General features: G+C 41.0%; 1 pseudogene; it reads right to left on the reverse strand.

Annotated features, from left to right (window-relative positions):
• Positions 1-4,296: 4,296 nt before the first annotated feature.
• Positions 4,297-6,389, reverse strand: LOC106965847 (stress-induced-phosphoprotein 1-like; annotated as a pseudogene).
• Positions 6,390-25,312: the final 18,923 nt, after the last annotated feature.

Genomic DNA, 25,312 nt, shown 5'->3' on the forward strand with positions numbered 1-25,312 from the left:
ATGAGAGAGCTTAGTCTTAGAAAACCTAAGTAACTTGCCCATATAGCCAGTTAAGAAGGAAAGTCAAGATTCATTTTGGATAGTATCCATCAATGACATCATGGCATGCTATGAAGTGCTTAAAGACAAAATACATATTAAAAATTAAAAATTCAGGACTGTGTAAACTGCAGATAGACACCCCAATCAAGAACCTTGAATGTTCCAAGTAACCTCGGACTACTGATTGGTATTTATACCCATGGACACAACAAGCTCAATTTGATAGGAAACATTTATTGAACAGCTACTATATGCAAAGTGCTATGAAAAATGATATGAAGGAAACAAAATGAGCAAGAAGTTCTCCCTCCTTTTAAACAATGCACATGCCTCTGGAGTTTGTTTCTAAAAGGCAGCATGTAAAAACAATAAAAGAGGCATCAGTAAGTTCTACAGTATCTAAAGGAGAAGTGAAACATGACCCACGTTTTCTGGCCTTTTGCCTGTAAATCTATCCTATTTGGTGACCAGAATATTCCTCTATTTAGAGCCGCAGACATAGTGATTAACAACATGTGTTTTAGACTCAGGCAGATCCGCGTTTGCATCTCACTGTGGCTACTTACTAGTTCTATGACCTTAGACAAATTAATTAATCATCATTTCACCACCCAGGCTCCGATCCCTGAGGGGAAATAATGGTCAGGGTTCTTTTGGTTATAAATTGCTGAAATCCAACTAAACTAGTTTAAATATGAAAATACATATAGCTTCAGAAACATTACCAGTTACTCAGGTGATACTTTCATAAATCTGTTTTTCTCTGACTCTATTGCTGACTTCTTTCTAAGCCAGTCTCTCCTTTCATGGCGGAGAGATACCCATCAGCAGCTCCAACATGACATCTTGCCAGTAGCCATGCCCAGTTGAAAGACAGTGTTCCTTTTCCAGTAGTTGTAGCAAAAGTTTGGGGCTGAGGCTCATTGGCCCAGTGCCCATCCCTGAAGCAATTGTTTTGGCTAAGGATAGAAGGCTCTGATTGGCCAAGCTTGGGTCATATGCCCACTGTTGGAACCTATGGGTGAGAACCATGTGCAATGACAGTGAGGTAAGGGTGATTCCCTAAAGTAAAACTGTAATGCTATTAAAAAGAAAGAAAAGATGCTGAACAGACAAAACAACAAAAGTCATCAGCAGGAGGTGTGGTCTCTATCGAGAATCTGAGTTTAGAGAGCCAGAGTTCCCAGGGAAGAAGCTACACCCTTTGATGTTTCTAGAATCCCTTCACTAAAAGGTTTCAAAGAGTCCTTCCAGCTCTTATTTTGCAAAACTTGACAAAATATAATCTCCCATCTTTGTCTATTATTCATGATGATTCACTGTAACAATTTCTATATACATTTTTAAATGGTGTTCTCGCATTCTGTTTTAAAATATTTAAACTGATATCCTCTGTTTCAGAATGATGTTTTCCCAAGTGAAGTCAGGCTGCCAATTCTGATTTAGTGGTCACCCGTCCCTGGAAGATGAGATCAAGCATTCCTAGATCACTTTTTGTTCCCCTGGATGTGCTTCCGTTTCAGATCAATCTTCATCTGGCAAGGGCAGCTCTCTCCTTACTCTAATTACCTTGAGGTTGGCTTGAAGATTAACACCTTAGAGGCTCCCTACTGCTCAGGACTTTTCCTGACTTAGTTTTTCCACAGGTAACTAGGCATTAGCTGGAAATTATCATAGATCAATCTCTGCAGAGAAGAGAATGACATAGAACACTGACTTTTGTTAATAACGGTTCCCTGACCTGGTTTTCCCCCAGAATCACCCAGAAAGCAAACTAACTACACAGGTTCCTGGGACCCCACCTCAGAGCCACTGAAAGTGAATCTTCAAAGAACAGGACTTAGGAATTTTTATTTTTTAAAAAAAAATTTTTTTTAACGTTATTTATTTTTGAGACAGAGAGAGACAGAGCATGAACGGGGGAGGAGCAGAGAGAGAGGGAGACACAGAATCGGAAGCAGGCTCCAGGCTACGGGCCATCAGCCCAAAGCCCGACGCAGGGCTCGAACTCACGGACCATGAGATCGTGACCTGAGCCGAAGTCGGACACTCGACTGACTGAGCCACCCAGGCGCCCCAGGAATTTTTATTTTTAAACATTCTTTAGGTGATTGTGATGTTGCTAACCCATCACCAGTCTACTAACTGGGTCCCTGCTCTAAATAACCACATTGAACTGACCGTGGCATGTCAGGAACACCAAGCCTGTGGTTACAAAAGTTGGCCAAAAGCTATAGAATGTACTAGCTTTAAAGATTTCCCGAAACCAAGACACCGAGTCTCCTTTGGCCTCCGTTTTTTCTATAAGATATTGGAACTGGGTCAGGTCAAACTAAAGGTCTTTCAGCTCTGAAAAATCTGTAACTTTCTGTTATAATGGGGGGTAGGGAATAGCTTGTAAGTTTGGAGATCTTGGCCCAATACAACCACCTTTATAGTTTTGTGACCTTGAGAAGTCACTTTCACTCCCTGGGTCACAATTTCTTTTCTTTAAAAATTGGTTGGAGTACATGAGTTCTAATTCTAAGATAGCTGTAAGATAACAGTTAAGCCTTAGATAATTCTCCAAAATAATCTGTTAATATGTATAGTATGAACAAGCTGAGGTTGATCACAATTTCCTGTTGACTTGGGTTTGCTGGCTTAAGAGTCTATAAGCAGCATTTGGTATGTTGGTGTTTAATGGATATGACATTTCTTTGCACCAAATGGGAATGGAATATTTTTAGCACAGAATTCACTAAGTTTTAGTAAAGAGGGCTTGTTCTGTGAATGGAGTGTGAACAAGCAAAGATACTATTTTAAAAGACCAAATATAACCCCCCTCCCCATCACAAAATAGTCATATGTGTACATATTTTCACCACAGAGCTTGAAGAACTTACCCCTTTTTGTATTTTCTAAAAGGCAGTATTCCATCTACTTTAATAACTATGCTGGCTCACACACATTCCTCCTGCCTTTGCATGGCCTGCATACTTATGATTAGTAGGCTAGAAGGTGCCTGGGTGGCTTAGTCAGTTAAATGTTGGACTATTGATTTCAGCTCAGGTCATGATCTCATGGCTGGTGGGGTCAAGCCTGATGCTGAGCTCTGCACACTAAACACATGGAGCCTGCTTTGGATTCTCTCCCTCTCTCTCTCTGTCCCTGCCCCTACTCACATGCGCATGTGCATGTGCTCTCTCTCTCTCAAAATAAATAAATAAACCTTAAAAAAAATAGGCTATCACACTCTGCACTGACAATGCAGAGTCAGCTTGGGATTCTCTCTCTCTCTCTCTCTCTCTCACACACACACACACACACACACACACACACACACACATGCTCTGAGTCTCTCTCTCTCTCTCAAAACAAATAAACTTTAAAAAAAATTGTGCTAAAAATATTGTTAATGATTGAAGGCAATAATAATAGCTACCTACCATTTATTGAACATTTACTATGCGCAGAACATATGCTATTTCATATGTATTTAGCCATTCAACCTTGCACCAATGTTATTATTCTCAGCATTTTCTTAAGAAAAAATGGAAGTTCAGAGAGGTACAGAAGCCTGCCCAAGGCATGTAGCTAACAGACAGCAGAACCAGGGTTCAAACCAGGTCTCTCTGCAATCAGAACCCTAGTGATTGACTTACATTGATGTACTTATACTGATTGTTATCAGTCAGGATAAGGTGGGTTATTTGGTCATACTTTGGTGGCACTCAAATACTACTGGCTTAAAACAATAAAGACTTATTTCTTCTTCACATTACTGACAGCACAGTTCCAAGTCATCACAATCTGCATACACGGATGCATGCATTGATGAGATAGCACCAAATGGGACATTACTACATCAGAGGGGAAAAGAGCCATGGCAAAGTATGCATGACTGCTACAACTGGTTTTGGAATTCTTTACATTTTCCCCCGACCCTTTTTTTTTTTTTTTAATTTTACAACCATGCCTGGCTGGCTTGCTTTATTGGAGAAGGGCATGTGGAGTTAACAATGTGAAGATAGTTGGGACCTGAGGTCTGGAAGAACACCCTCCCCTCCCCATACATACAAACTGTCCCAAATAAAAAATAACCAACTATGGGAGAGCAGCTAAGACCACGACTGAGGTAGGGAAGGGAACATGGAACCCAAGGGCCACAGGAGAAACCATGCATGGGCTGGGAGGGCCCAGAGGCAGGCTCAATATGAGTAACGTGAGTGAGAGTCTCTCTACCTTCCACATAGGTCTATATAAATAGAAGTTGTTCACCTTCCCCTATTCTCCCCTCTGCTCTGTGCTGCTCACTGTGGCCCCAGCTCCTCTGTTCACATGTGGGCAAAGGAAAGGGATGATGGGCAAATCATCACTGAATTGTGATCAGACCCACACATTCACCAGCTCTCGGATCTTTTGTGTGTTACAGGATTCTTTATGTGCTCACTGAGTGCCTGGGGGTCCTTCCGCATCTGTTCCAGGATGAGCTGCATGGTGGGGTCACTCATTATCTGCTGCACCTCTGGCATGTGGTGTCAGTTGTGCTGGGCCATCATACGGTGTTGGTAACTGTCCGCAGCCTCCTTACAGTTGGCATCCAGTTCTAAGGCTTTCTGGTAGACATCCACGGTTTTCCTGTAGTGCTTCATCTCTTCTAGGGCAGATGTTTTCCCTGTGAAACCCTTGATGGAGGTTGGCTCTAGCTGGACACATTCCTCACAGTCCCTGAGCACTAGCTGAGACTCCAGGAGTTTGGTGTAGCAGGCAGCTTGATTGCTGTACAATTTGGAATCCCTTGGGTTCCGTTTGATGGCTTCTGTATAATGCTTCACAGTCTGGGGATCCTCCCTTTCTGAAAACATTCATTGCCTTTGTTCTTCTCCTCTATAGGCCAGTCACCCTTGCTCCTTTCTCTGCTTGTTGGCATTTCTTTTTTTTTTTTTTTTAATGTTTATTTATTTTTGAGGGAGAGAGAGAGAGACAGAGTACGAGCAAGGGAGGGGCAGAGAGAGAGGGAGACACAGAATCAGAAGCAGGCTCCAGGCTCTGAGCTGTCAGCACAGAGCACAACACAGGGCTTGAACTCACAAACCGTGAGATCATGACCTGAGCCCAAGTCAGATGCTTAACTGACTGAGCCACCCCAGTACTCCTGCCTATTGGCATTTCTTGAGCACATCTGGGGTTCAGTGCTCTGCCAAAGACTTGTTATAGAAATGGGTGGCATCCTTGTACTTTTCTTCTTTGAAGTAGGCGTTGCCAACTCGAGCATAAGCTTTGGCAATCTGTCGATATTCTTCTTGATTTTCTCACTCCACTTTGATGGCCTTCTCACAAAGCTCTAGGCATTTACTGTAGTTGCCCTTCTTGAAGTACACAGATGCTTGATTGGTCATGTAAGTCCTGTTGGTGGGGTCCAGGTCCCTGGCTCTGTCGTAGTGCTTCAAGGCTGTATCAAAGTCTTTCTTCTTGTAGGACTCATTCCCCAACTCCTTCTCTTTCAGTGCCTGCTTCTTATTCCCTGGAAGATCTTCCATTGGCTCTGGCTTGGTATCCTTTTTGGGAGGAGGTAATGGTGGAGGTATTGCACCTTCCTCCTCCTCATCCATACTGTCCCGATCAACTCCCAGGAGGACACTGAGAGTCTTCATGACCTGGGGATCTTGCAGTTTCATGCCCAGGTCAGATGGCTTGTTTCACAGCTGCTCTATCATTTCCTGGTAGGTAGGATCAGTGAGCATTTTCTTTGTCCTGGGATCACTCTCCAACTTCTGATACAGATTGGATATGTTGAAAGGGTTCATGGAACCTCCTCTCTGGCACCTGGGCCTCCATATTCTGTAAGCCCTCTTTCAGCTGAGATTATTTGCTTCATGTTCTCAACCTTCTTTATAGGTTCACTTGGCTTCTTCAAATCGGTTTAAGAACTCAAGAGCTGCTGCTTTTCGTGAATAGCCCTTGCCTCCATCAGGCTTTAAGTCCATGGTTTTATAACCATCCTCATAAGCCTTCTGGCATAGGCCACTGAGCAATTGCTATAGAGCATGTGGTTCTGGGGATCTAACTTAATTGCTTTAGAGCAGCACTATAATGTATCATCAATGTTGCCAGCTCTCAGGGCCTTATTGCCCTTCTCTTTTAGCTTATTTACCTGCTCCATAGCCTGGTCCAGAACCACATTGAATCGATTCTATCCACTTCACATTCCCAATTCTTAAGAACTATTTGCATTCAATACGTGGATAACTTTTTTAAAGGGAAGTTTTCCCAAAAATGGAGCTTAAAAGGGCCTAAGCTCCCCCCACCCCACCTCAGCCATCTCTTGGAGATGTCACTGTTGGTTTGATGAAGATTTTACTGTCTTGTCCTCCTAATCTGAGTCCAGTATGCCCTGTAGTCATCAATGATATGAGCCAGATGGTCATGTTTATAATATTTACACTGGTGTAGGGGCAAAGTGCAGACCACTTTTATATACACACATCTGCCAAAAGGTTCTTCCATGACAAAGAAGAAAGGTTACATGGTAGGTGGATCCTCCCAGAAGTACTGCATTAGTGTGCTAAGAAGGGCCAGAGGGGCCAGCCCAAGATTCTGAGGAGGTCTACAATATACTATAAAATCTGGCAGGTATACTGGTTCCTGGTAACCCAGCACATTAGGCTATCTAAACCCAGTCTCCTTTATCTCCAGGATGCCTGATTTCACCTCCATCAGCATCTTTCCAAATCTTCTCCCCTTTACTTTCAGTTTAAAAGGTCAACCTGATGCTGAGATTTGAGATTTCTGCAGTGCTCAGGTACTGCTTCAAGGATGCTATAGCAGATGAATCATAATAATAATATTATTTAAGCTACAAAAAGTGGCTTTGTGTTTAGAGGCCCCCAAATAGAAACTATCATAATATGTGGGGGCAAGGTCAAGAGATATCACCGTTGATAACAAATTGAATGAGTCAGGGCATATTTGATGAGCTCAGACATTTCCTGCACATATTTCAGGGCCTTTCCCAGAAATAACCCATTATCCATTGTGATGGGTGCCAGAATCATTCACTCAGACGTGTTAGATAAACTCTATGTGGAAGCTGCAACCTGGCCCCATGCCACCTTCCTTAATAATAAGACGGTTTGGTTCTTACTGTGAATTGTGGAGGAAGAAGAGTTGAAGGGTAAGAATTGCAGCCTCCTGGGGGAGAGAGACATGACCAATGGTTAACAAGTAGAACATGACCACTGTGGCCAGCAGAGGGCAGCAGAACCAGATTACTTGTGCAGGTGGCTCCAGTGACCCTGTGGCCACTACTGTGAACATCTGTGCTCCAGGAGACCAGGACGACACAGGGTAGTCCCTAGAAAAGGTACAGCTAAAGTGGGAAAGGAGGTTTGGGGAAAGATATTTCCTTCCTATTGATGATATTCTTTCTCTGAAATCAATCCACTGGCCTGCCTCCTGGAAAATTAATCTTCCAAAGGCTGCTCATCCCAAGAGGAACAGTCAGAAAAGCAATTTAAATCACACAGAGCTAAAGACTAGAACATAAATGTCTAATGACTCAATCAAGATATAAACAATTCATTAAATTCAGCCTGAAACAGCCACCATCCTTCCCTATGCCCTAACAGATTTACCATTGCATTGCTTGTGCCACCAATGTCCACCACCTCCACAACAAAGACACATAATATAAACACTTTGCTCTCATCTTCCCAGTAGATCTCTTGCCCTCCATTTTCTTCTCCAGAAGGTCAGTGTTCTTAATCAGAGGGTAGTGAGTATGGGCAATGGGCAATACACACAAAGAGAGGACCTGTTTCATCCTCCCTTTGTTATTTGGTTAAGCCAGAGATGACTCAGTATAGTTGAATTTTACTGTCCTTGAACACAGCAAGACACCTTAAACTTCACGAGTAGAGGAGGGTCAAGTAGGGCATACCACTAAGAATTATTGCTATTATGATGACTGTCCCAATGAGTGTGGGTAGATGCTCAGATGCTTAAAGGAAATTACGGCTAACTTTGTTATCAAAAATGTAAGTCTAATCAGGTAAAAATCTTGATGTCAATGTATTTTCAGCCCTTCCCCTGGCCCTATGAGCTAAAGAAGGTTCTGCTTTTTTCTATTCTGTTTCTTCCTTTCCCACACTCCTCCCAGCAGGGTCCTGTTTTTGGGGACTCTCATGAAGCCGTATTGAAAAAATAACATAAAGAAACTCACAGGGCAGGCTGAAAGAGGATGTTCAAATCTGTGTTTTAGAAGAGAGAGGCCCAGAAGCAGCTGTGGAAGGGGAGTGGGTGGGTGAGGACATGGGGATTCTAAGTATTTCTGTGGGTTACAGCCTTTCATGACATTAAAAAACATGTTGTTGTACCATGTTCATTTGATGCAAGTCTTCTTTGAGAATGGACATTACGAATCATAGTTTCAATAGAATTATAGAAGACACTAACACAATTCTGCCTCTTCCTTGCAGTGATCATTTGCATAATTTGAGTAGGTTATCCTGTAGCGCATGAGGAGCATGGAAAATTACCTAACTCACAGAATCTCAGTGTACCCAAAACCGAGCAAATCAAAAGCCAGATACTTAACCAAAACTCTGCTGTTTCTCATCTCTGCTTCTGTGTTATTGTACCTAGGGCTTTTTAGAATCATCTTTGCTGCTTGAAAACTGTTGGAGACTTTTCCACTCCATCTCTCTTGGAAAGTTTCTTCTTCTGGGGACCTTTAGTTTTACCACCTCATGACACAGTTCAAGGCTGTCCTGCAAAACCTCTCACTGGGACCTAGACTGACCAGGCTGATGCTTTATACACTGAGGCCTCCCCCACATGACAGAGCCAGTGTTCTTGGTTTGGTTCCTTTTTTCTGTCCTGAAGGGACACTTTTAACTTCCAGAATTGGAGGCATTTAAAGAAGAAAACAATTGCTGGGTGTTATTATAAGCCTCAAGGCCAAAAGGCACTTAATTAATTAAATGTTACATGTGGATTTAGGATGACAGCAGAGTAAGAGGCATGGGGACAAGAATGGCTTTTCCTCCCAAAAAAAGAAAACCAAATAAAGAGGTAACATTACCTGGAGAAAATCTCCTGGTTACAGATAGAATTTTGATATCTGAGCAGCTGGGATTTCCAATCTCTCTCTCTCCCTGATTTTTTTCTTCATTGGAGGAAGATGAGGGCAGAGATAATTGAGAGGAGCTGGAATTCACTGGGGAAATTACCTCAGAAGCAAGCTATGGAAGAGGGCACCACAGAAACAGGTCCCCATGTAACCATGGTGACAAGCAGAGGAAGGAAAGGGTGGGGAGAAAGGGAGCAAAGAGCCAGTACAGATAGAGGGCAGGAGGGAATGCGGGGAGGGGAGGGGAGGGGCACCCAGGTCAATGAGTGAGTGGCAGGAACTTTTAAGCTAAATTCAGGTTTTTAAAGGAAGAAAGAATTAATTTGTAACTGCAATTAACTAGGAAGGCAGGATGTATGTTACACTATGGATTCTTTTTACATTTAGAAAGGGTTTTTAAATGTTTCTAGAGTTTAGCTACTTTAACAAAGCAAGATTAGGAGTGAACGGTAGAAAGTCACGGCTGAGCTGGGGGTGAGGTGGGGAAGGATGGAATAGAAACGAAGGTCCACTCCCAGAGACTGCAGTCATCCAGAGTCCACAAAGCACCTGGCTGCCTCCTGGTGGCAGCTGTCCTCCCAGAGATTCCCCTACTGAGGCTGAAGTGGAAAAACCAACGCCATAAGGACAGAATGCCCACATTTAACAAATACAAATACAGTTAATTTCCAATGTCAGATAAACAGCAAATAATATCTTAGTAGGTTTGTGTTCCATGGCAACCCTAATAAGGTGGTACCCACTAATTAAATATCATCTTGTTCTCTCATCCCCTATATATTTAAAAAAGAAAGGAGAGAAGGGCGCTTGGGTGGCTCAGTCCCACAAGCATCTATTTCAGCTCAGGTCATGATCTCAGGGTTCGTGAGTTCGAGCCCCACATCGGGCTCTGCGTGAACAGTGCAGAGCCTGCTTGGGATTCTCTCTCCCTCTCTCTTTGCCCCTCCCCCACATGTGTGCATAGGTGCGCATGCACTTTCTTTCTCTCTCTCAAAATAAATAAATAAAGAAACTTAAAAACAAAACAAAGAAAGGAGAGAGGCAAAGAAGGAGAAAAGGGAGGGAGGATCTAAACACTAAATGGTTACTTTCTCTGTAATTATCAACACACACTCCATTCCTTCTTGCTTTCCTCTCTCCTCATCATCATAGAATATTCTCTATTCCCTATACAAAGCCTTCAAACAATCAAATCCGAACAAAGCCACACACAATCAAACCAGACCTCTCTGGTTCCTACAACCTCACACTGTCTTTTCCAGGGTGTTGGTCGTGTGTTATGGCGCCTCCTCCAGCCTCACCTGGGGCCTCCACCCTGACCTCACTAATCTTTCTTGCAGCTGCTGGTTGTTCCTGCCGATCTGCACCTGTACCAGTTGACCCCACCTCTGAGCTCCCTGCTGGCACTTTGTCAGTCCCTTGTCTACAATTAATGCACAACTCTTAAAGCCTCCACCAGTTAGGTGGCAGGTATCAATAAATCCTGTCACAGCAACATTTCAACAAAGTGTTTTACAAAAAATCAATGCCTATGGTTCAGCAACGGTAATGACTTTGTTTGATGGATGTTTCTCACTCATGCCACCTCAGCTCCAGCCCTAACCAAACACCACTATGGAAAAGACCAAACAGAAGACAAGAAATTGGTTCACACATCACCTTAAAACTTCAATCAGATCATGTTATTTGATTTAAAACCCTCCACTGCTGTCTCATTACATTGAGAATAAGACACAAAATGCTCACTATGGCCTGTAAGTTCTGCAGGATTTTCCTCTACCCACACATCTCACTCCATCTATGACTCACCCACTGTTATTCAGCCACGTGGAACCCTTTTCTGTTCCTGGAAAATGCCAGGCCTTTTCTTGCCTCCGGATCTTGCTCTTGCTTTCCCTTCTGCCTGGAACGTTTTCCTTGACCAGATCTTTGGTTGGACAAATCATTCTGATCCTTCGGAACTCAGTTCTGGGGTGCTAAGTACATTCTACATTATCTTGAAATTTGTGTGCTTTACTGTATGAATGTCACAACCCAGTGAAAGATAACATATTAAGTGGGACACCCTAGTAATTTATTATCACATCACCCTCTTTATTTCCTTCCTGATAATGATCACAATCTAATGGTGATGTTGATTTGTTGGCTGTCTGTCTTCCCCCAAATCAGAGTTGGCAAAATGATGTCCCATTGTCCAAATCCAGCTACCATCTATTTTTGTAAATTAAGTTTTATTGGAACTCAGCCATGGCCATTCATTGACTATTGTCTGTGGTTCCTTTTTCATTGACTATTGTCTGTGGAAGAGCTGAGTAGTTCTGACACAGATTTTGTGGCTTCATGAACCTAAAATGTTTACTACCCAAACAAAATTTGACTGTCCATGCCCTCAGTTTCATGAGGGTAAAAACTGTGTCCATCTTAGTCATCTCTATTTTCAGTGTCCAAATAGTGCCTGGTCCAAACTTAGGAACCCTTCAATAAATGTTGGCTTCCCATTATGCCTCCTGCCAACTGGCTCCCACAGTAGTCATCTCCTGGTTGTTCTTTCCCCCATCAGAGCCTGGATCCTGACCAGTTGCCTGCAAACTGTAGGTTCTTGCCATCTGTCGTCCCCTCCTAGTCCTACCTCCTTGCTCTGTATCTCCAACTTGGGCTACTGAAAAGCAATCTGATCACAACCAATAATCCCATACCACAAAGCTTCCTCTGCTTTGTGGCCATCGGAACCATGTTTTATAATCAATTATTATATGGCAAATCCATTCTTTATAATCATGAAAGCATTCCTACTTAAAATTTCATTCTTCTATCATTCAGCTTCTTGACAACATATTTATTTAGGTCATTTTCTATTATAAAAATGATTTATACACATAACATGAAATTTTGGAAATATAGAAAATAAAATAAAAAGTCACCAAAAGATGATCACTTTTATCATTTTGGTGTAGTTTCTTTCCATTCTTCTTTCTTTCTATGCTTTTTTTTTTAAAGTACACCTGTATAAAACAACAAAAGATAGCTGAAAATAATTTTTTCTCTTGCATTATAAAAAATTTTTATATTGCACATTCTTTGTAAATTAATATTTTTGGTATTGGCAAAATATTACATTGAGTGAATATATTTATGAAAGATTTCCCAGTTCTTAAGAAATATTTATAATATATCCATATTTTAATAACCAAATGTCTTTGTGCATGCATGAAGCTTTTTTTCCCTACCTTTTGGATAACCCCCTCAAGTAAGATTTTCAGAAGCAGAATTACTGGATCAAAGGATTTTTTTTTTTTTTTTTTTAGTTTAGATACATATTGTCATTCTCACTTTTGAAAAGGCATAAGAACCTCTGGATAAAGTTCTCAAAGTAAATATACTCAAAATCCTCTTTCCTGTACTCCAAATCCATAAGAATGAGAGATGAGATATTAAGATATATATTCATACACTACGGTCAAAACACAAGAGAAAAATCTCAGTGGCTAAAAACAGAGAGAAAACTTAAACAATAAGCAAAGTGTCAAGTCACAGGAACCAAAGGTGGGACTGGAGCCAGACAATTACATACCTCCTAAGAAAAGTCTGAATGCACCTTCTGTACCAAGAACCTGAGCTGGGCTTCCCACCCAAGAACAGTGGATGACATAGCTCCATCCATGCATCTAGAATTGTAGTAGAAACACCATTACCTACTCAGGGCCAGAGTCCATAGCAGAGTCTCCTTCTGGTCTGTACCATGTGAATTGTGGAGAATTATCACTCCAGAAATGGGGAGCTCTGAGCTGGACTACAAATATATGACCTGGGTTGACTCTGGTCAACCCATGAGATCAAGGCTAAGGCAGCTAAGAAACTACCTCACAGAAGAGGGATGTATGGGAGAAAATTCCTACACAATATGAGCTTTCCAGAAAAAAGTTTCAAAACACACTTAGCACAATGAAAAGTAGTCACAAAGGAGAGATTTACACCCTGAGGTGACAGAGATACAAGAATCTGAAAAGAAATTTGAAATGAATCTGTCTGAAATCTTCAAAGAAATAAAATAAGGTAACATCAATAAAATCAGAATAGGACATTATAAAATTGGAATAGGTAAATAATGAAAAGAACATTAAAAAATTATCCACCCTTGGGGTGCCTGGGTAGCTCAGTCAGTTAAGCTTCCAACTTTAGCTTACGTCATGATCTCACAGTTTATGAGTTCAAGCCCCACATTGGACTTTTCTTCTGTCGGCACAGAGCCTGCTTCAGATTCTTTGCCCCCTCTCTCTGCCCCTACCCCATTTGTGTGTGCTCTCACTCTGTCTCTCTCTCTGTCTCAAAAATAAATAAACATTAAAAAATATATATGCACCCTCCAAATTTAAAAATAAAAGCAGCCCTTAAAGGAACTGTACTTTACTACATTGACAGAAGAGGGTGATCTTGAACTAGGAATGGCAAATTTCTCTAAATCCATGAAATGAAATGAAGTATCATAAATCCACACAAAACGACTCCAAGGGGGAGGAAAAAAATTAGAAATTAGAATAAAACACCTCAGCTGGAGAAAATTTTTACCAAAAAACACCCTCAAAGCAACCATAAAACACAAAATTCCAAACAGAATTAATACCCTCAAACAAGCATTTGGAAATATGAAAAATGACCTTAAATCAGAAATTCAAAATCCAAGAATAGAAATGGACAAAGTGATAGGTGGAGAGAGAAAGAGAGAGAGATTGAAGTCAGGAAAGAAAATGCATATTCATGTTAGGAATGAAAGCTACATTATAAGTGCCCAATGGAGAATAGACTCAAATGAAGTTGTTCTTGTTTTTTTAAGTTTATTTATTTATTTTGAGAGAAAGAGAGAGAGCACCCAAGCAGAGGAGGCAGAGAGAGAGGACAGACAGAATCCCAGTCAGGCTCCATGCCATCAACGCAGAGCCCAATATGGGGCTCGAACCCACTAACTGTGAGATCATGACCTAAGCCAAGAGTCGAGGTCTCGGATGCTTACCCAACTGTGCCACCCAGGTGCCCCTCAAATGAAGTTTTAATAAAGAGTATTGAGGAGTGGAAGGAAAACAAGAAAACAAAAAACCAAAAATGAAATAAAGAAAGAAGTAAAAAGATTCAGAGAGAAAGTGGTTGAAATGGAAGACAAAGAAAATGAAGGGTCCATTGGAACCCCTGAAAAAGACATATGAAACATGGGAATAAAACTTGTGTTTAAACCTACAATCCAAAATAGAGAGATATACCATGTTCATGTACTGGAAGACTCAATATTGTTAAGATGTCAGTTCTCCCCAGACTGAACTATAGACTTCTTGTCTATAAAACTTCTTGTTTCTCCTTTCCTCTCATACTCATAACTCTTCTGACAGTGTTGGGTAGAAGTGTGGGTAACAAACCTACACCCACCAACTCTCCAACACAAGCTGGGTGTCCTACAGCTCAACTCAGCACTGTCTGCCTGAAGTTAGCATTATATCCCACAAGTTAAGGGTTCAGTCCCACAAGACCATCCCACTTCAGATACCTATTGTAGATCCCATGTTGTCTTTTACACTTTTGATCAACAACCAAAAGTATATCTGTATATATCTGTATATATACAGTATATCTGTATATTAGGGTTTCCAAGACTTCCTTTTCAGATTTTATAATTTGCTAGAACAGGTCACAGAAGTCAGGGAAACACTTATTATGTTTACTAGTTTATTATATAATAAAAAAATATGATAAAAGACACAGATGAACATCCAGATGAAGAGACACATGGGAGGAAGTTTGGAAGTGTCCCAAATGTAGGAGCTTCTGCTCCATGGAGTTGGGATGTGCCACCCTCCCTGTGTTCACCAGCCTAGAAGCTCTCCAACCCCTGTACTTTTTGGATTTTTGTGGAGGTTGTATTGTATACACATGATTGATCTTAGCTCAATCTCTAGCTCCTCCCTCTTTCTCAGAAAATGGGGAGTGGAGATGAAAGCTCAAAGCTTCTAATTGTGGCTACATCTTTTTGGTGACCAGCAGACATCCTGAAGCCATCTAGGAACCCACCAAGAGTCACCTCATTAGGACAAAAACATTCCTATCACCCAGGGAATCCCAAAGGATTTAGGAGCTCTTTGTTGGGAACCAGGATCAAAGACTAAATATTACAACAGAAGATGGTACTTGTGCTCTTAACACTTAGGAAATAATGAGGTTTTAGGACCCCTGTGCCAGGAACCAGGGACAGAAACATATATATATATCAGTTCTCCCCAAATTGAACTATAGACTCAATCCCAACCAAAGTCCTAATAAACTTTACTATAGGAATTGATAACCTGTTCCTAAAACTCATATAGAAATGCAAAAACCTAGAAGAGCCAAAATCATTTTGAAAGAAAAAAAACAAGGTTGAAGGACTCACATTACTTGATTTTAAAACTTAATATAAAATGAACCATAACTAAGAAAGAGTGGCATTCATTGAGATATCATCTCATGCCTGTTAAAATAGCCATCATCAAAAAGACAGGAGATAACAAATGATGGCATGGATGTGAAGAAAAGAAAACCCTTGTGCACTGTTAGTGGGAATAAATAAGCCATGTGATAAAATATTCACATGCATATATAGGACCAAGGACTTATATCCAGAATATATAAAGAACTCTTATAACTCAATAATGAGAAGATGGGTTGTTTAATTTTAAAAACTGGAAAGGAAGGAAGATTGGGAAGGAAGAGTCTTGGGCAAGCTGATGTGGAGTCTTTAAGCCAAAGTCATGGTCCTCTTGATAGATGGGCTTCCTTAGTCTCTCTGCCATGCTTAATCACTGGAGGGAACAGCCTGGGAATCAGGACTCAACTTAATGGCGGCAGTGGATCTAGTGGCACAGAGGTTGTGGCCAGCTAGGCAATTTTTTCTTCACAATAGAAAATACATTTTCATGGCCATGCCATCTTCTTTCTCTACTTTCTATTCTTCTTGGCCTTTGATCTCCCAAGTATCATTTTTCTCTTAGCCTCTATTCTCCCTCTATAAAGTCAGAGACATGGTACCCAATCATAATGCATTTTCCTAACATCTGACAGAGATGAAGAGCTCCAGCTCTCCAAGAGGCTCCCTTGAAACTTAGAAGCAGAAAAGTACTATTCTCACTCTTGCTAGGGACTATACCTTTTTTCTCTAGTCCTATATTCCCTACCATGGTATGTACCCATCTCTCTCAGGGAATTCTGTCTCATTCCTACACTGTAATAAGATGCTAGAATGCAGAAAATCCCACATTTCACCATCAGCCAATTCTGTGTGTGTGTGTGTGTGTGTGTGTGTGTGTGTGTGTGTGTCTCACAGTATTAAGCAGCTTTTAAAGGTTTTAAGCATATTTTTTTTTGGAAGACCTGGTGATTCTATCATAAACAGTTTTCTGAAAATTCCTCTGGCTTACATGCACTGTTAACCTTTGAAGTTGCTATGGGAACCAGTGTTTTTTAAATAAATTATATATATAAAAGAAAAAAAGGCCTTGGTGCCTAACTCAAGGAAAAACAAATGAGGCATTGGAAGATATTTTTAAAAAACAAAAAAACTGAACACATCAATAAGAAGAAGGAAAAAAAGTGTTTTAAAAAATGTGGGGGGCACCGGGGTGGCTCAGTCGGTTAAGCGTCAGACTTCAGTTGCTCAGGTTATGATCTCATGGTTCATGAGTTTGAGCCTTATGTTGGGCTCTGTGCTGACAGCTCAGAGCCTGGAGCCTGCTTCAGATTCTGTGCCTCCCTTTCTCTTTGCCCTCCCCTATTTGCCCTCCCCTACTTGCACTCTGTCTTTCTCTCTCTCTCTCTCTCTCTCAAAAATAAACACTAAACATTTAAAAAAAAAAAAAGAGGGGGGTGCCTGAGTGGCTCAGTTGGTTAAACCTCCAACTCTTGATTTCAGCTCAGGTCATGATCTCACAGTTTGTGAGTTTGAGCCCCCATATCAGTCTCCATGCTGACAGTGTAAAACTTCTTTGGAATTGTCTCTCTCCCCCTCTCTCTCCCCTCCCCCACTTGTGCTCATGCTCTCTCTCTCAAAAATAAATAAATACACTTTTAAAAAGTGCTTATAACAAGAAGAGCCTTTCATTCTTTACTCCAATTGTACTAATGGAAAGCTTGCAGAAATTCTGCTATGTGGGGAATAAGAGCCCTCATTTCTATGAACAAAGTCAATTAATACTTGTTGGATGAATGAATGAATGAATGAATGACGAATGGGAGACGAGACAACCCTAAGACAGTATTGAATAAACTGGTCATGCTTTATACTCACTTGGGTTATAGAAATTGGAAGGGTTCATCACCCCATGATTAGTCACTGATTCCAGCTTCTTATCAGTTCTGTTCCTTAAACCTTGAGAGATTTCACTACGAATCACACATTCATTCTTCAGAAACCTATTTTCTGGGCTGTAGGAGTTTAAAAGTTGGTGTCTACAAAAATGTCATACTATGAACCAGCCTGAAAAAGCCAAAGGTAATCTATGACTATAGGCCAGGGGCTTCCTGCCAAAGAAATTTAACCACTATAGCCAGATGTTACAATTTCTCAAGTATAAAACAAGATCACATTAATTTTTAACGTCCACATTTGAATGACTGAAACCAGTGGGATCATTACTAGATCTCAAAGTCTGTAGTAATGGGGATGGTGAATCCCAGGTCTTCCTTCAGGGAAGGATTTTTATGGCTGCTGGGAGTGTTGTCAGCAAAGAAACTTCAGTTGTCAGCTCCTTCAGGGTCAGCCTCAGCTATAGAGAGCTGCCTTGCCTAAGGCCACATTTTTCCTAGGCAGCTTACACCCCATGATGGGAGGGAGCAGGGGTATAAAGTCCCAGCCATTTCAACCCAGTGTGGGACAACTTGGATACATTTGGTTGCCTTTAGGATTGGTTGAGGCTGTGGCGCCTATCTCAGTTCACCTTCTTTCTTAACCCAGTTCAGCTTTCATCTCCCCACCTCCCCGCCTGCTTCCATGTGTGTTGATCTCAAAGACACTTCCTAGTAAAAATCCTGCACACTAAACTCCATCTCAGACTGTGCTTGCCAGAGGACCTAACCTGCAAAACTCCTCCTATCCCCTGCTACCTAGCATTGTCGGATAAAATACTGCCCAGTGAAATGTGAATTTCAGACAAACAAGGGATAATTTTTTAGTATAAGTAAGTCCCAAATATTGTTATGGCTCTATTCCCTATTCCTTGTATGGTACTTGGCTTAAGTAAATGTTTGTTAGATGAATGAGAATGTTAGGACCCCATCTTAAAATAGAGTGCCTTGGGGCGCCTGGGTGGCTCAGTCGGTTGAGCTTCCGACTTCAGCTCGGGTCATGATCTCGCAGTCCAGGAGTTCAAGCCCCGCGTTGGGCTCTGTGCCAACAGCTCAGAACCTGGAGCCTGTTTCCAATTGTGTTTCCCTCTCTCTGACCCTCCCCCGTTCATGCTCTGTCTCTCTCTGTCTCAAAAATAAAATAAAACATTAAAAAAAAATAGAGTGCCCTGTCACACAAGGAAGAAGGCAGAGGTAAGTAATGGTCCCCTACTTTCCATTATGCAAGTGTTTCTCAAAGTGTCAGGAGGTAAGCAAGATCCTAAAGACTTGGGAGTGGGGTGGTGCTAGTTATAAATGCAGATTCCTGGGGCCTCACCAGATTAACTGAATGAGGATCTCTGGGACTGATCCCTAGAAATCTGCATTTGTAGCAAGCTGCCTGGGTGATTCTTCTGCCTCCTAAAGTTTGAGAATCTTCTACACTGAGAACTGTATCCTTGAACTAGAAAGACCAGTTTCATCTAAATTGAGAAGGTCTCTCTCTGTGGTTACCAAAGAACCAAAGACAGCAGAGGACCAGCCCTGTTTCTTTCCCACTTGTCTACCTTCTTTCCCTTTCCTCTTGAGTCTCCTTTAGATGGAAAGTAAGTTCTTGGACCAGGCTGATCATAAACTCTGGGAGAAGTGCTTTATAAGAATACCGATGTATTCATTCAGCATAGTACTGGAAGTCCGAGCCACAGCAATCAGACAGAATATAATATAAAAGAAAATAATAAATACAGAAATACAGAAATAAATAAATGGCATCCAATTGGTAAGGAAGAAGTAAAACTTTCACTATTTGCAGATGACATGATACTATTTTTCAAAAACCCTAAAGGCTCTACCCAAAACTACTAGAACTGATAAATGAATTCAGTAAAGTCACAGATATGACTGTGAAAGTCATTAGATATGAAACTAATACATAGAAATCTGCTGCATTTTTATAGACTAATAATGAAGTAGCAGACAGAGAAATTAAAAAAAAACAATCCCATTGCAGGGATGGGCTAAATGGGTGATGGGCATTAAGGAGGGCACTTGTTGGGATGAGCACTGAATGTTATCCGTAACTGATGAATCACTGGGTTCTACTCCTGGAACCAATACTACACTGTATGTTAACTAACTTGAATTTAAATAAATAAATTTTTTAAAATCTCATTTATAATTGTACCAAAAATAATAAAATACCTAGGAACAAACTTAAATAATGAGGTCAAAGACCTGTAATCCAAACATTATTAAAAAAATTACTAACCTACTAAATCAGAGACTCTGAGAGTGATATGCTGAGCCCAGCAGGGCCTCAGAGAAGCCAGAGTTACAGGAATAGTCATTAAGGAAAAACTGGCTGTGAATGATGGATGGTATTTGCATGGGCAGATTGAAGAGGTTTGAACATTCTAGAATTATAGAATTAGAAGCAGGAGAAGCATGGCAGGGGGACACTTATTGTTAGAAGGCTCCTGGAACTCACTGACAGTGTTGCTGCAGAATCTGGGTGGCAGGTTCAGAAACATTCCTTCCTAGCTGGCTGTAACACACAGTCTTAAGTTTCTGCTGCCAGAAACCCTCCCCCCCCCCACCCCCCTGCCCCGGAAATAAGCAGAGGAATCTTCCTATGGGGTTTGATCAGATCTCAAATGGGTCAACACAATGTACCAAATGATCATCCACTAGAAATTCACATATTGGCGCCTCAACTGGCTGGTCATTGTGTCCAAAAGCTCACATTCATGTTTGTATCTTTGTCAGGGTCCTCACACAAAACTCTACTTTCTTCCCATCAGGATGAAGGTGCATCGGATGCGTGAGTGGTTTTCCCCAGATGCCAAACAATGCCACAAAACGTTTCCTCCCCCCACCTTTATTTTATCGTTTAAGAAACAATAGGATTCACGGGTAAGAGACATCTAAACCTTTGGGGTTTGAGAAAGATGATTTGGGGCTGATGAAGAATATGTCAGCTCCACGGAAGGGTAAGGTCACTCTCTGCATACACCCGGCTAGAGCAGCACGTACATGTTGAGGAAGAATAAAAGTCAGATTGGATAATTGACGGTGATTTGCCAGCCATGGAATGCTAAGAGCTACAGTTATCTTCTCAGCACATCTTTCTAGTCTAGACTCATTTTATTCTTGTCATTCAAGTCTCAGTTTGTATGTCTCCTTCTCAGAGAGGACAGCCCTAAGCACCCCCTACCCTGTCTAAAATCACTTTGGCCCTACCTTGTCACTCCATCACATCATGCTGTTTGATTTTGTTTAGAGTGCTACTCTTCTATTTAAAATTATGTTGCTCATTTATCTGTTCTCCTATTTATTATCTTTGCTCTCACAAGAATGTAAATTCTATTGGGACTGGGTCTATATCTGCTTTGTTCACAGCTACAATCCCCTACCTAACATTATTCCTAGTATTTAGTGAGTACTCAATAAAATAGGTGTTGAATGAAAGAGTGAACTTACATTTTTTTCATTTTTACATTTTATTCATTATGAATATTTGTTAATCCATACCAGAAACATAAGTATAAATGCTATAATAATAGAAGCATTGGTGCTCCAGGGGCCCATACCTTGCGCCGTCCTCAGAATCCATGTGCACTATTTCATGAATCCCGAACAACATTTGAAAAGTCACTGACAAGGTCAATGAAGAAAAAGACAAAAGTTGAGCATTTGCAGAGACTTTATCAAGTTGTAGCACAGGGCTTTCTGATTTGACATTTAAGGGAAAATCAGCCATAAATCCAAGAGAAGAAAGGTAATAATTACTCATAAACATTACATTTTAAAGCTTTACCATGGGGAAAAAAAAACCTTTAGACAGATGGGTATATTTCACTTAAATTTTATTTTATCTCAGAAAAAAAAAAACAGACTTAACTGAGTCTAATGAATAAAAACGTATTTTTAACACTAAATAAACCTTGTCACAATCTGCATATCCAATGAAGTATTTGTTAAAATTTAGGTGGAGAAGACTCAAATTCAATTAATCACTAAGAACTGAGAGTTCAGTCCAGGATAAAAGAACTAGAAGAAGGATGTTAAAAGCTCTCACATATTAATGAAGTCTGCACACCATTTCCCAATATGTATGATTATAATATTCAAAATTTCAGTTATCTGTATCTCTGGGTTTAATTCTCTTATGTTTTGAATGTCATAAAAGTTCATTTCTTCAGATCTGCAAAGAGCACAGTGTTTCTAAAAATAGGCAAATAGAACCTGTAAATCATTTACCTTCTGAAGTCTAAGTATCTATAATTATGCTCTGCTTTTAAAAAGGAGGTAGCTACATTATCTGTGCCTTTTAAAGAAATGTTCAGGAATTTGGTTAAGGCAGTCAAATTTATAAGATGGTTAACTAGCTTAAAGCAGGCTATTTTGGGCTTCTATTAGTGATTTTGAATCTTCTGCTTTCATTCACTTTTCATTCATTTATTTCCAATGTTATCTGAGTTATGGGTCTATGTCCATCATAGATAACGTGCCTCTAGTTCACAGCGTCTGTGTTCCTAGCAGAACCTAGAATCATCCATTCATTCAACAAATATTTGTAAGTGCCTGGTATGATCAAGACACTGCAGAAACAGCAGTTAAACAAAGACACCTGCCTCCTGGGAGCTTGTGTTTTAGTGATGAAGATAGACAATAAATAAGTAAAATAAGTATGCTGGTAGACTGTGATGGTAGATTGTGTGCTAAGGAAAAGCTAAGCAGAGAAATGTCCATAGGAAATCTGTCTGGGGTAGTGTAGGATTTCAAATGGCATAGCCAGAAAAGACCTCAGAGAGAAAAGATGAGTAAAGATGGGAGGGAAGGGGTGCATGCCAGGTAGATAGAAAGCACTCATGAATTGAATAACTGAACCAGAGTCAATTGGTTCATCAGCTCTCATTGTGTTTGGGATGGCTCCTCCCTTTGGGGGCTGATGTGTTTACACTGTAAATGGCTTGTAACTTTTGAATGGTGTCCTTATTCACAGCCTGTAAATAGCAATCCCAAATGCAGCTGATGTATATATCCACATCCTCAAGGATAAACAGCTCTGTACTGTCAGAAATTGAAAAGGCAGCTGTATGGGCATGTAAGGGTTAACATAGTAGGTTGGATTGGTGACAGGTAAAGAGCACCACCTGAGGCTTTTTGGATATGGAATAGCACTATGCATAAGTAAAGAAGGTGAAATGGAAGTAATCAAAGAATTCCAAAGAGAAAGCAAAAGACAGAGAGGTCTCCCTATTGGGAGTTAAGGTTTTACACGCAAACCGCAAACCGCAACAAAACTCTGCATTGTAAACTAGTTTCCTCTCTCTGACATGCATATCTGTGGACTCTCCTCCACACTTATCTACTGGTCACATCCAAAATGCATGTTGTTCTTGGAACAAACTACTGCCACGAGGAGGGACTTACTGCTCTAAGGCAAATAAGAACAATAGTTCTAGTAATATGATGATAACAAATGTTCAAGTTCCCATTTCATTCGGAGTAAAAGCAAAAGCCCTTCTAAAGGCTTCTAAGGTCCTGTATCATCTGCCCCCATCATTTCTCTGGCCTCTTTATCATGTTCTTCCTTCCTTCTGCTCCAGCCAGCCCTTTTTGCTGCCCCTTGAAAATACCAGGCACACTCCCACTTCAGGGCCTTTGTATTGGATCTGACCTCTGTCCAAAGTATCCTTCCCTCTACATCTGCAAGGCTCACTCTCTCACCTTCAAGTCTTTGGTCACATGTCAACTTCTCAACTGACCACCCTATCTAAAATGCTTTGTTCTAAAGCGCATATCATGTTTTATCATTCTCCATAGTGGACTTATTTACTGTATTCATTATCTCTTTACTCCACTAGCTTGCAGGCCGCAGAAGTGAAAGGATATTTATCTGTTTTATTCACTGAATAGCCTGTGTCAGTGGTTAGCATATCGTGGGTGCTCAATCAATATGCAGTAAATGAGAGGATATTGCCATTAGCAGCCCAAGGGAAAGTTTATGAGGCCCCGCAAGTTAGAAAGCACAGAACTGCCTTTCTTTTTAATTATTAAGCTGCACAAGTGTAAAAAACTCATTTTGATTTCACCCTTCAGTCCACAAAGCAATAAAGGTTCCTGAACTTGCTTAATGAGTCCATGAGAATGATGGCTAATTAATATAAGGCAGCTAGTTGTTCGGCCAAGTTAGCCACTAGGATCACCTGAAGAGCCCCTTAGAGGTGGAACAGGCCTGTCTCTGGCTCCCTGCATCTGTGCCCAGCTGGCTGTGCAAGACCAGAGGGGTATCTAAAGTGGAGGGAGAGCTCAGGCAGCTTCTACCTCAGTGTCTTTGACAGTTCCTGGTTGTTCTCTTGGCCAACAGGGAGCCTGGAACTTTCCCAGCCTGGGACCCTCAGCCTGGACCTTGGTTTGTTGGGTTCTTCAAAGACTGGTCCTAGAGCTATTTAATTAGAACTCAACTCTGTGATTCCATATATGCTCATGGGATAACTATATCTGAAACATGCTCTCTGGAGTCTTCCCTGGCCTGGCTTTTCCTGGCTGAAGAGCACTTAATCTCTCTTTTTACAGAAACTGATGTTCTGGCCACAAATCCCGAACAGATTACACCAGGCAGACTGGGTCTGCATCCAGCTGGGCCACTTACTGGCTAATTGACTTTGAACATGTGCTTCAACCTTTTGTCAATATTGAATTTTACTTGAGCCTGAAGAAAACATTGAGGGTTAAGAAGTACCCCTATCCTTTTGTACTTCAAAATCCCTTCACCCTTTTTGGTATTCCAGGAACAGCTAATCTCACAAAGAACAACTCTGACCTCTGACCTATCTCCACCCTTCCCAGAACTCTCCTAGATCCATTCCCTGTTTACCTGCTCCTATAAAACCCCAGACCCCCTTCCCTTTCACTGAGACAGTCCTAGTTAATGAACCTTCTCCCTATTGCAATAACCTGAATAAAACTAGCCCCTTACTTGTCCAGTACATTTTGTCTTTGACATTTTTAAGCCTCAATTTCCCTATCTGTTAAAAGGAGATCCTTGTAACTACTTCCTAGAGATAACTGTGAAGATTAAATGAATAATGTGTGTAAAATGTAGTGAGCCTTCAATAAATATTTTGATGGAATTATTTCCTGTTGTTAATTCCCTCCAGCCCTATCTTACAGGCCTTGGTCTTTAGGGCTTCCTGTGCTGATTAATGTCTGATGGATGGTCTTAGTAACTTAAAACTTGCTATTACTACACATTTTCTGTTAATGATAGCATTTTTCTAGAAGCTTTTGAGGGATTTAGTCACATCTAACCCTACTCAACCACTGTGAGAAGTAAGGGAAATGATTCATTCTCAGAAATACCAAATAAAATCTGTGCTGTCTAGTTAACAGTAGGTTTACAACCTATTGGAAATATGTACAACCTCCCTGCCCCCCCACCCCCACCCCACCACATTGCAGTCCCAAAGTCTTAGACACTTCACTTCCAGGTTCTTCACCTCTCTGTTTCAAGGGCTCATTTTCACAGGTTTTTCATTGAGCATGTACCAAAGAACAAAGAAGGGACTGAAAGTCTCTCTGCATCACCTCAGAGAATGTACATTTGTTCCAATCAGACTACTTTTTGCCTTACATGGGCATAGGCGATGTCCAAGTAAGGCTGTAACCTCTGTAGTACTCAGCCAATGAGGAACCAGGGGAGGGACTTGCATGCATGAAGATAAATTGTCTGCTGTAACTGCCCAGAATATGCCTGTCCATCAGACACATGCTCTTGCAAGAAGGTTGATTAAAAATTAAAACCTTGCTTCACTG

Source organism: Acinonyx jubatus, chromosome D2, assembly GCF_027475565.1.
Source record: "Acinonyx jubatus isolate Ajub_Pintada_27869175 chromosome D2, VMU_Ajub_asm_v1.0, whole genome shotgun sequence".
Lineage (NCBI taxonomy): Eukaryota > Metazoa > Chordata > Mammalia > Carnivora > Felidae > Acinonyx > Acinonyx jubatus.